Source organism: Parasteatoda tepidariorum, chromosome 4 (assembly GCF_982258835.1).
Source record: "Parasteatoda tepidariorum strain Cologne lab strain chromosome 4, Ptep-v5.0, whole genome shotgun sequence".
Lineage (NCBI taxonomy): Eukaryota > Metazoa > Arthropoda > Arachnida > Araneae > Theridiidae > Parasteatoda > Parasteatoda tepidariorum.
Window position 1 is genome coordinate 113,717,445 of NC_141758.1, and position 11,294 is coordinate 113,728,738.

An 11,294-nucleotide genomic window follows, 5' to 3' on the forward strand; every position below is an offset into this window, starting at 1 on the left:
AACTTTTTCGTTAAATAATTAATATCAAAGCCATGTTTATTTACAAATATTATATCATAACAATATTGTTGTCTTTTCATAAATAAATAAAAATTCTATAGTTTTTTTTTAAAAAAAAGGAACGAAAAAGCATTAAACCATTAAATAATTAATATGGTACTCATCGGTCTTAAGGACCATATGATGGCGACAGATTTTCTACATAGTCGCCAACACAAACATAGGAGCGTATAACCGATAAATAAATTTTAAAAAAGGTCGATTCATAACACTATATCGCATTTTTTTTATTTAACTCATTCATTTAATTTTTATACTGCTCTATTTTTCTCATTGTCCAAACAAAATCAATTAACTCACACAAATAGCGTACTGAATAATTATCGTTATGTAAAATCTTTATTATTTTTTATAGGGGGTATATGCAAATATATAGACAAATTATACTAATGATTTTTTTTAAATAATTTGTGTGTACAGAGTGTCGCAGGATTATTGAAATGAACTATATAGGTAGGGAGCATCAGAAGGATTTATAATTGCATAGCAAACCATGGTGGAAATTGTCACGGAAAAGTAGGTACAAAAAATACAGATCCATTAAACTGAGATCACATGAAATCGATCAGAGATGCTGAGGTATATGAGATGTCACAAAAACTGCTCGTTACTATTCCTATCAATGCACGTCGGGACATCAATTGGCGCTCAAATACACTTGGGGGTTTTATTGGATACCACAACAGCAGAGATTGTTTTTGATACCCGATTCATTTCGGAATCCACAGAACGTGTACAGTTCTTTCACCAGGACTTGGCTCCGCCTTCATCACGTGGTATCCGCCGATACTATTTCGCTATTTTTTGGTGAAGGATGTGAACAATCCTGAACAAAGGTTGCATCGGGGCGATCGTATGGCAAAAATATTTCTTTCGCAATCTTTATCTGCATTTTTTTTAACATGAAATATTTCATACATTGGATGATATGTCTCTCTTTTAAGTGAATAGTTTGTCCTTTTTAAAACATTTTGCTGCAATATATTTTATTTTATTTAATAACCGTCGTTGAACAGCCGACCCAATTTCACGGGATTTCGGCAACTCATGTGCAACTCCGCAGCCTTGTCATTTTGAACCCAATCCAGAAGACAAGGAAACTCCTGGATCAAGTATTAGGAAAATTTGTCTTCGTGGAGGACTTTTTGATGGAGATAACCCGCATTCGCGTTACATGGAGAGAAAGACCACGAGAACCTCTCATGGGTAGCCTGACAGCAAGGGGAGTTTAACCCATGATCCGTCTACCACTGAGGATATTTCACATCAGCAGTGTGGTCGGTGCAAGCCGGATACGAATTTGTATCGACTATGATTCGAACCCGGTTTGCCTCATTGGAAGGCTATCCCGTGAGCCATCGTGATTCTGCTGCAATATATTTTACTAGCTAGAGTAACGAAAGGTATAATAAAGCGAAGTAAGTGACTGAAAAAGAATTCACTGTTTACGTTTGGAGCGCATTAAGTGTTATCTCAATTTCAAGCGCGGAGATGATTCTCTTCTTACTCCCTCGCCGAAATAAACTCGTCGTCCGAGAAGGTGGGGCCAAGTGTCATCTCCTGGTGAACGAACTATACCTGTGCTCGTAGTCGGGTAGCTCAAATGGCAACGTCAGTCTGTTTCCTCTTGTAAACACCCCCTAGCAAGATAACAAAGATATTTCCGACGATTGATTGTTCTATAAATTTGAGTCCTTGTGATGTCCTCCCCGTAAAGTGTGTCCTATTAATCCTGGGACATGTATATCTCACAATTTGTCCCCGTCTATATGAACTGTTTATAAAAAGAAAATAATTTTTTCTTTTTTAGAAATAAAATTTTCGGAGTTAAAATTCTGGATTTGGATCAAACTGGCATGGAACTGAAAAATCTCCTGAAAAAAGAAGTTTATCTTGAATAAAGTTTATGTCAGCTGCTTATATCACAGTTTGGGGCTACTTTCGGAGAAAAATCGAAGGCTTAAAAATGCATGGAAAGTAAGTAAATTCTTTTTTTTTTCGCTATTTACACATCTCCATCTTTCTTAATTTCAGTGGTAAAAGAAAAACCTGAGAAATTATAAGTATCAAAATAGTTAAAATTAAACACCCAATACTTTTGGCTAGTCAAGTCTTGCTGTAGTAAAAGCTTCTTGTCGGACATTTTTATTAAGGGGCTGCAAACAAAACAAATATTATTTCAGTAAAAAGAACAATTAGAGCTGTTTAATGTCATTACATATATTGCAATTGCAGAAGAAGTTGCAAAAAGTCATTGAATTTACTCAAAGTGTTTTGAGTAATATTAAAGTTAATGGAAGTAACAACATGTTTTATCCAAATACTCGACATCTACTTGTCGTAACAAGATGTCCCAATTTTACTAGGTTAAAAATATCTTGTATTTTTCAGCATATTCCTTTGTCAAAAGGATTATTCTAAATAACAAAAATACCTTCGAAGTGCCTTAAATCAACAAAAAGTTTGATAACAGATAATATTCTTATTTTACAGTTTTTTGTCATTATAAATAAGATTAAAATTTTATAACGTGTCGTAGCTGTTTCATCGATTTTGCACAAAACTAATTGCATTGGCAATGCAGAATGAATTTTTCTTGTAAATTTCTCGTGGTAATTAATTTCGTAAATATGATTAGTAAAGAAAAGAATTCTTATAAACTTTAAATTCAAAGTAATAAATTATGGTACTCTTAATCTCATAAAAAAACTTATTCTGCATTTATTCTGCTTAATTGAAAATAGTTGAGCAATCATTTAAAGTTTAATAATAAATTATTCACTTGAATAACACTCTGAAAAAAAAAATACATTTTTACACTTTTTTAGGTACGGAGTGTTTATTTAAAACTAAAAGATTTTAATCTTACGTTCCTTTGACAACTAAATAAATATTAGCCTATGATTCATTGATAAAATTTTCTTTTAAAAATATTTCAGCTTTATTTATAAGCTTATTCAACTATAAATTAAGTCCTTATTGCACGCCATTTTTAATCTATTTTTTTTCTTTAGCTTTGCTGTTTGTTTCAATTTAAAAAAAAGAAAAATACTTGTAAATAAATAACGCTAATTATAGAAAATATCTGCAGTAGTTTATTTTTCTGTAAAAAAATAAATTTTAAAGAATTCCGTTGAAATAAGTTATTTATAATTAGTCTAATTATCCGAGATTTACAGTTTTGTTTCTTCACAAAAAATCAAATATCTCGCTTTCTTCACAATAAATAATTATTTATTGAATAAAATATACGTTATAAAAAATATAAGGCTTTTCTGACTTAGTTTTAGTTTCATTACTTTTTCCTTCTGACTTGAAATTTGGAAATTTTCTTTATTAACAAATTTTAATTTTATAAAAAGTATATATAAGTTAATAATTGCTTTTATCAAAAGTGTTATTTATTTTGTATGGATGAAAATATTGTAGCCAATCATTCTGCCGCTCTTTTCAGGGGACTACCAAAAATCGATATGTGGGGGCTCGTAGCTATCGACAATGCCAACCTTCATCTATGAAAAGGTACCCGATTATAGAAACGAGTCAACATGTCTTATATACTAGTGAATTGGAATTGTAATTTTGTAGTGGTAGATACACTACAGTACTCCCCCAATAGAATTATATTTGTGATAGAATTCGATGAACGGATAACACTAGTTGTTCCATTGCGGTTTTGCGAGAAGGCGGGAGAGCTGTATTAAGATCACCGTACTTTTTGAATGCTGATCGTGAGAGCTGTATTAAGTTCACGGTCGTGGCCGCTCCCGTGTTGCCATTAGCAGTTCAGTGAATACGCTGTACGTTATGTGTGATTGAAACTGAGTTGCAATAGCACGAACAGGTGGATAATGTTTGAGTCGCAAGTAACTGTTCAAGTAACAAGTCAACTGTTCAATGTGGACCATCCATTGAAGTTGGCGTGTTCAAATCGTAGTGGGCGTTACTGTCAAGATAGACGTGTTTACATCGCGTCCGGGTCACCAATGGGGAGGGTGTGGCATCGATAATGTCTACCTTCATCTATGAAAAAGTACCCCAGCATAGAATCGAGTTAACATCTCTTATATACTAGTGAATTGGAATTATATTTTTGTAGTGGTAGATGCACTACAATAATAATAAATATCTTTTGATTTTAATTTTCATATCTCTACCCATTTTTTGATATTACTGAATAATGTATTTAATATTTCACTCCTGAACATCTATCATTTGGACATGTTTGGAAATAAAAGAGACTATCATGCTAACTATTTCCACTAAGGCCAAATTATAATTGATTGTAATTTATACGAATAACTCGTTATAATAATAGAAACTGTAAAAGCTTAACTCTGCTGTAAAAAAAAAAAAAAAAATCTAGCTATGATTTCAGTAATATTTACACGCTTAAAAAAAATTTATCCACTTAAACTAAATTTGTTTGAACTGGTAGCTCGCATGCCCAGAGCTCTTTTATCTCTTAAAAGGTTAGAAAATGATCCGTTTATCAAAATTTTACGCGTAGATAAATCACTTAGAAAAACTTTTTTTTTATATCATTAGAATAAATTGAAATTAATCACAAAGAAATAATTTAAAAATGTGTTTAGCAAAGTGAAAAACATTTCAACTTAAACAAATGAACGATTCATTTATCACAGACTCGATTAAAATAAATGATGAAGTTTTATGAATCGTATAAAAGTGAAATGTGAATTTCTCCTGAGACTCATGAAGTTTTATCATCGATGCTTCTTTAAAACTGAAGAGAAAGTTATAAATGATAAATTTTCTACAATGGATATTATTCCTCCATAAGTTTCATTCCAATAAAAGTTAATAGCTTAAAGCGATGAATTGAATGGAATTTTTTTTTCTCTTGACCTGATGGTAATGTGTTTCAAATATGTTAGTTTTATTATTGTTAATAGTTAGTTGTATTTTAGTTAGTTATTTTTTATTTCGGTAACTTTTGGGTGTTTATGACGAATATTTGAAAATGTTACATTTTTAGCCCTGCCCCATCTTAGCTAAAAGGGAAAAAAATTCAAATAAATACACAGTATTTTTTTTTTAAAAAAAAGAAAAAATTTAAAAATTATTTCAACTTTAAATTGTTTGAACTAAAAAAAAAATGGAGAATTTTTCATTCATTTTTAATGATTTTAATGTAGGTGTAAATATCTTGCCTAATTGGCATTTTAAAATGTTTTGTTGTTGACGTTTGTCTGATAACGCAGTGGGGTGCGATTGTTCTTGCTTTCCCGTGGCGCCCTCTATGACCAAGAATTCGACTTTTGCCACGCTCATACGTTTATAGGTTTAACCCATTCATACATCCATTCACTCATCCACAGATGGTAATTTTAACTTGAATCTGAGTACGATCAATCTCCAATTCAGTACCCCCAGAGATATTTTATTTTATTTCATAATCGTCGTTGAACAGCCGACTTAATTTTTGGGTTAACCACTACTAGTGTTCGACTCCGTAGCCTTGTCATTTTGAACACAATCCAGAAGACAAGAAAACTCCTGCATCAAGTAGTGGGGGAAATTTGCCATTGTGGAGAACTTTTTGCTGGAACCCGCATCTGCGTTACATGGAGAGGAAGACCCGGAGAACCTCCAACGGTTAGTCTGACGGCAAGGGGTCTCTACTGTAACCGTTCTCGTCAGCACTGTAACCGGTGTAAGCCGGATGCGGAATACGTATCGACCAGCCATCGCCGGGATTAAACCCCGGTTCACATTGGAAGTCGAACGTTCTATCCCCTGAGCCATCGCGGCTTCCCCCACAGGTATTAATTTATTACGGGAATATGGAGGACTTTGAGACTCGGCAAATTTAACGTGCATCAGTCACCATTTTACACGGGGAGTATTCGGCCGGCGGGGTTCGAACCCATGAACTCTCGGACATGGCCCTACCAACCAAGCTACCCAGGCCCCTTTAATATGTTCAATTCTATTCACTAAATTTAGATTAAAGTTCTGCTGCAATACGGCATTTTTTTATTATCCGTGGCAAAATAGATATGAAAGACTTAATTCTTAAGACTTATTTCTTAGGCTCAGCGTCACATGAAGTATCGCGTTTTAGTGAGCAATATGCTATTTTAACAACTGCTGTGAGTTTATAATAGTTATTCATGGCTGTTAGGTCTAATTTAGTAACTTTTCTTGCTAATTCTGAAAAATCACAAAGAGTCAATATAAGGAGAGGCTACTGTAAAAATGAAAAGAGCGTTTGAAAATCTAATTTTTTTAATATATCAAAAAAATAATAATGCTGCATTGAGCAGTGGTGGCTCAAGGTATAGAGCTCGCTTTTTAATGAGGGGAATCGGGTTTGAATCCCGTAGATGGCTGGTCGATTTGAATCCCGCACCTGGCTCGCACCGACACATAGTGCTCACGTAAAATATCCTAGGTGATAGACGGATCATGAGATCACCGTCAGGGTAACCATAGGAGGTTTTGGTGGTCTTTCACTCCCTATACCCTCCTAATGAGGTGACCTGGGTTCGAATCCCAGCGATAGCTGGTCTATACAAATTCCACACCCGGCTTGCACTGAAAACAGCGCTGACGTAAAATATCCTCAGCAATTGACGGATTATAGATTGGAATCCCCTTGCCATCAGGCTAGCCATGGGAGGTTTTCGTCTCCATGTAAAGCAAATGCGGGTTACTTCCAGCAAAAAATCCTCCGAGAAAGCAAATTTCTCCCAATACCTAATCCTGGAGTTCCTTTGTGTTTTGTATTGGGTTCAAAATCACATGGCTACGAAATTAAACATTACTACTCGTAAACTAAAAATTGGGTCAGTTGTTTAACGACGGTTATAAAAAAGATAAGTAATTTTTTTGTGCCCACAAAATGCAGCATAAGTCGGAGTTTTCACTTCAGTAGAAAAATTTTACCGAATAGCGGAATTTTTTTTTAAAAAAAATAAAGTTTTACCATAAAAATCCCTTTTGGTTTTTATCCCTTTTAAGGCCTAGATGATTTTATTACGGCAAAGGTATACATGGTTTAAAATTACGGTTTTGCCTCAAATGTAAGAGACTTTAATGCAGACCTTATTACTTTCATTGGTGAAAAAAATTCGATGATAGAAAGAACTGATAAAAGGCACTTAGTATTGGCTGTGTCTACCTAATCTCTTTCTCCAAGGAAAATAAAAAGAAACGCCCTAATTTAAGAGCCATGGTTAAGTATAAAGCTTTTTTACCATCAGGTCGTAAAGAATTATCTGCTCCTTATTGAGAACAAATAACTTCATTTTAAATAAATGTTAAACTTGTTTAAAACTAACCATTTCGGTGCCCCAGTAAAATTTATGAAGATCAATAAATAATTCGTAATTTTTGAAAGTTCTTATGAGCGCTGACAATGGTAAAAATATATTTGAGGATGCCCCCTTTTCAAAAATGGCAATTTTTATTTGGAGGCATTCCTGTTCGCGCGGAACACCACGCAGACAGGAATGGCGGCCAAAACATTATGAAATTTCAATAAAACATTGGAAAACTTCAATTAAACATCGGTGGGGCCGGGATAGCTTGGTCGGTAGGGCACTGGGCCCATGTCCAAGAGGTCGTGGGTTCGATCCTCGCCGTCCGAAGACGTGTAGTAAATGGTGACTGATGCACGTTAAATTTGTCGTGTCTCAAAGTCCTCCATGTTTCCATAACAAATCATTCCTCTGGGGGTACTGATCCAGAAGTTTCCTTGTCTTCTGGATTAGGTCAAAATGAGAAGATTACGGAGTTGAACATTAGCGGTCGTAAACCAAAGATTGGGTCGGCTGTTCAACGACGGTTATAAAATAAAACATCGGCCAAAACTTAATAAAATTGCAATGAACACAATATAAGCAAAATTAATAAACTCAATAAAATTCATTTTGAATCGAAACAAAAATTTATGGATTGAGAACTGAAAAAAAAGATCGACTCACTTTATTTAGACGCAACTCTAAACGTTCCCATAAATAAAACAGCATCGCCCAGCTTGGAAATCCACCGCGATCATAACTCAAAGGGCACCCTCAAATATAGTCTAACCCTAATATAGTGCTGGAGTACATTTCTAAATAAAAAATTTCAATAACAAATAGTTTTAATTTCATGAAACTATAGGTTCATGCTGACAATTTGCGTCGTTTTTATAATTGATATCGAAGTCGCTGACTTACCATAGACTAAATTTGACAAATCAAACATGAATAACTGTTCCAAAATCCTAGCAGAAATGAAATAGCATGTCATTCGAAGTGTTGACGAAAAAAACAAACAGATTAAACTTTAAAAAAAACAGTGACATTATTATAAAGAAAATGAAAAGTAAAATTTTCTCACAAAATATCGCCGTTTTAATGCAATTTTTTCCATGACAACTAATATAAGAACATGGTTAGCAGTTTCAAAGCAAAGAAGTTGAAATGTATAAGTTCAGTTGTTTAAAAATATTGAACAATAGTTTATTTTATGCAATGACAGAACCTTCGAAAAACAGTTTAATAAATTATGACACATGATAACGAGCACACTCAATCAGTTACCCTAAAACTACAGCTACAAGACTAATAAATTATAATAAATCGTGGCGATAAAATGAAACATTTTCCTCGAATTCGTGAAACTTGAGGGCACGTAAATGGGAACTTAGTCTATAAAAACGACAGGAATTTCCAACTCTAAGCACTCTGTTTAACTTTAAAAACTGAGTTATTTAGGAAAGTATAATAATGAAATCTTTTCTATTAAACAGTTAATGACCGCCATAGCTACATTTTGATTTAATAAATCTCTCAGACAGTTAAAATAAGTAATGATTCTTTCAAAGTAAAATCGACCCTTGCGAGAAATATCGTTTAACCTTTCAACAAAATGACAGGAATTTCAGTTTCAATTTCAGCAGAAAAATAAAATAAACATTAAAGGCTAGTTTTTAAAAAGCGAAGTAGGTTTGGATACTTGACATATTTGATTTTGTTAAAATTTTCGGGGTGTGTTCTTAATTTAAAACTATGAGATACAAGAATATTATTATTATAATTTTTTTTTTTTGTATTTTTGTCAAAAACATTTCGCTTTGAAGTGATGTTGGGTCAAATGTTAAATGTTTTGAGAAAAACGTATCAATTTAACAAGTGAGAATATTTTTTGCGAAATGAATCAATAACAACATTGGCCATTATTTCACTTCCTACTACGTTCACATTAACTATTAAGACATAAAACACTTTCCGTAGTATCGAAGCTAAAAGGTTATTCGAGAAAAGGTTATTTTCCTAGACTTTAGTACTTAAAATATAAGCAACAGTAAACCTAGTACCTGAATAGTTGAATACAGAAATAGTTATGACGAAATGTTGTATATTGTTTTAAAATATATGATTTAGTATAAAGTGCGGGTTACTTTATATGTTGGAAACTTGGGCATACATTCAATTTCGTCACTGCGGAAATTATTTTCACCTCCATCACAATCAAATCATCTTGATGCCCTGAAATCTTGTTTTATTCATTTGAATGCTGATTCCCTTGTTAACGATACCAGATCCTCCCCAACTCTCCATAACGCATGGAAATGCATTTTACTCTGATTTGCCTCTCGGCCATTGTGATTTTTCTTGTTCTGTTTTTTTTTCTATTTTTCTCTCTCGCGGCTTCTGTGTTTCTTCTAGATTTCTTTCCCACCTTTATTTTTCCATTTTTCATTCCCAAACTTACGTTTTTTTTATTTCAAGTCATTTTTGTTTCTTTACATTTTAGTCTTGAAGATGGGCGCCTATTTTTAAAGCGTTTGATTCCTGTCGATTGTTATTTAAAATTTGTATATTTTTGAAGCAAATAAAGTTTTCAATGTTGTAATATTGGGACCATATATCCTATGTTGTGGCTCTCTCCTATATTTTGAGGTTAAGGAATCAAAATCGTTAAAAAAAGGTATATTTATTCATAAAAATTACTTTTTTATTTATGGTTTTTTATAATGATCATTTATTATCATTATGTAAAATATCTAAACTATTTAATTAATATATTTGAGGTCCACTCTTCGAGCCATAAACATTGAGTCCTACAACGGAGCGGTGAAATGTAATGTATCTACCGCTACAAAACGGGGTGTTCTGTAGTGCGTCTACAGCTACAAAAATACAATTGCAATACACTAGCATATAACAGATGTTAACTCGATTCTATGTTGGGGTACCTTATCATAGATAAAGGTTGACATTGTCTATAACAATTGTCCCCACATGGGTGACCTTCGGACATGATGTGAACATACTTACCTTCACTTAAACTCCCACTTCGATAGGAACACGCCTATTTTGACAGAACGCCCACTTCGAACTGAATACGCCGTCTTCGATGGATGGTTCACATTGAACAGTTGACTTTCTACTTGTAACTGCTACTTTTTCCACCTCCTCACGCGTTTGCTGCTCAGTCTCGATCATACACAATGTTGGCATGTATACACTCGACTGCAAATGGCAACACAAGAACTGCAAATGGCAACCGTGAACAAAGTTCGGTGATCTTAATACAGCTCTCCCGGCAACTCACAAAACAGCAATGAATCAACTAGTGGTATCCGTTCATCGAATTCTATGACAGACATAATTCTGGTGGGGGAGTACTACAGAAAAAAAATACAATTCCAATTCATTAGTATATAAGACATGTTAACTGGATTCCATGGTGGGGTACATAGATGGAGATTGACACGGTCGCCTCTACCCCCCTTTAGTCATAAGTTATTCAAAGTAGTTCTCTTGTTTTGCGCTTCGTACATGAATTATTTTCAGCAAATTTTCTAATATCTGCTTATTTTCAGATCAATTTGGATAACAGCTTGAAATAAATTGACTTGAAAAAGACATCTTTGGATAAAAATTTCCGATAAAATAACTTCATTAAATTTACGTGATCTTAATAAAGTATTCATTTCCTCTATCGAAGTGTCATTTTATTCATTACATTATTTGAAATATATGTGGAAATTTCACTTTTAAAGCAATAGAGTTACTATTCAAAATAATATTAAACATAGCTTAGCATATACTAATAAATTCAACAAAGACAATATTTTAAACAATGCATAAATCAGTCAGTTTTTTTAATATGTTTTTTTAATTTTTCTTACTATTGATTAACAAACCGCCCATATTTGGTCAATTAATATTAATTATGTTTTAATATTGATTTAAAATATAATTATATAATGC

At 33.3% G+C, this 11,294-nt stretch overlaps 1 long non-coding RNA gene across 1 annotated transcript in view; it reads left to right on the forward strand.

Annotated features, from left to right (window-relative positions):
- Positions 1-11,022, forward strand: part of LOC122269572 (uncharacterized) — a 63,564-nt gene extending 52,542 nt beyond the window's left edge. The window contains exons 2-3 of the long non-coding RNA XR_006225269.3: positions 1,871-2,037; positions 10,904-11,022. This is a non-coding gene — a long non-coding RNA (uncharacterized LOC122269572). The remainder of the gene's footprint in view (positions 1-1,870; positions 2,038-10,903) is intronic.
- Positions 11,023-11,294: the final 272 nt, after the last annotated feature.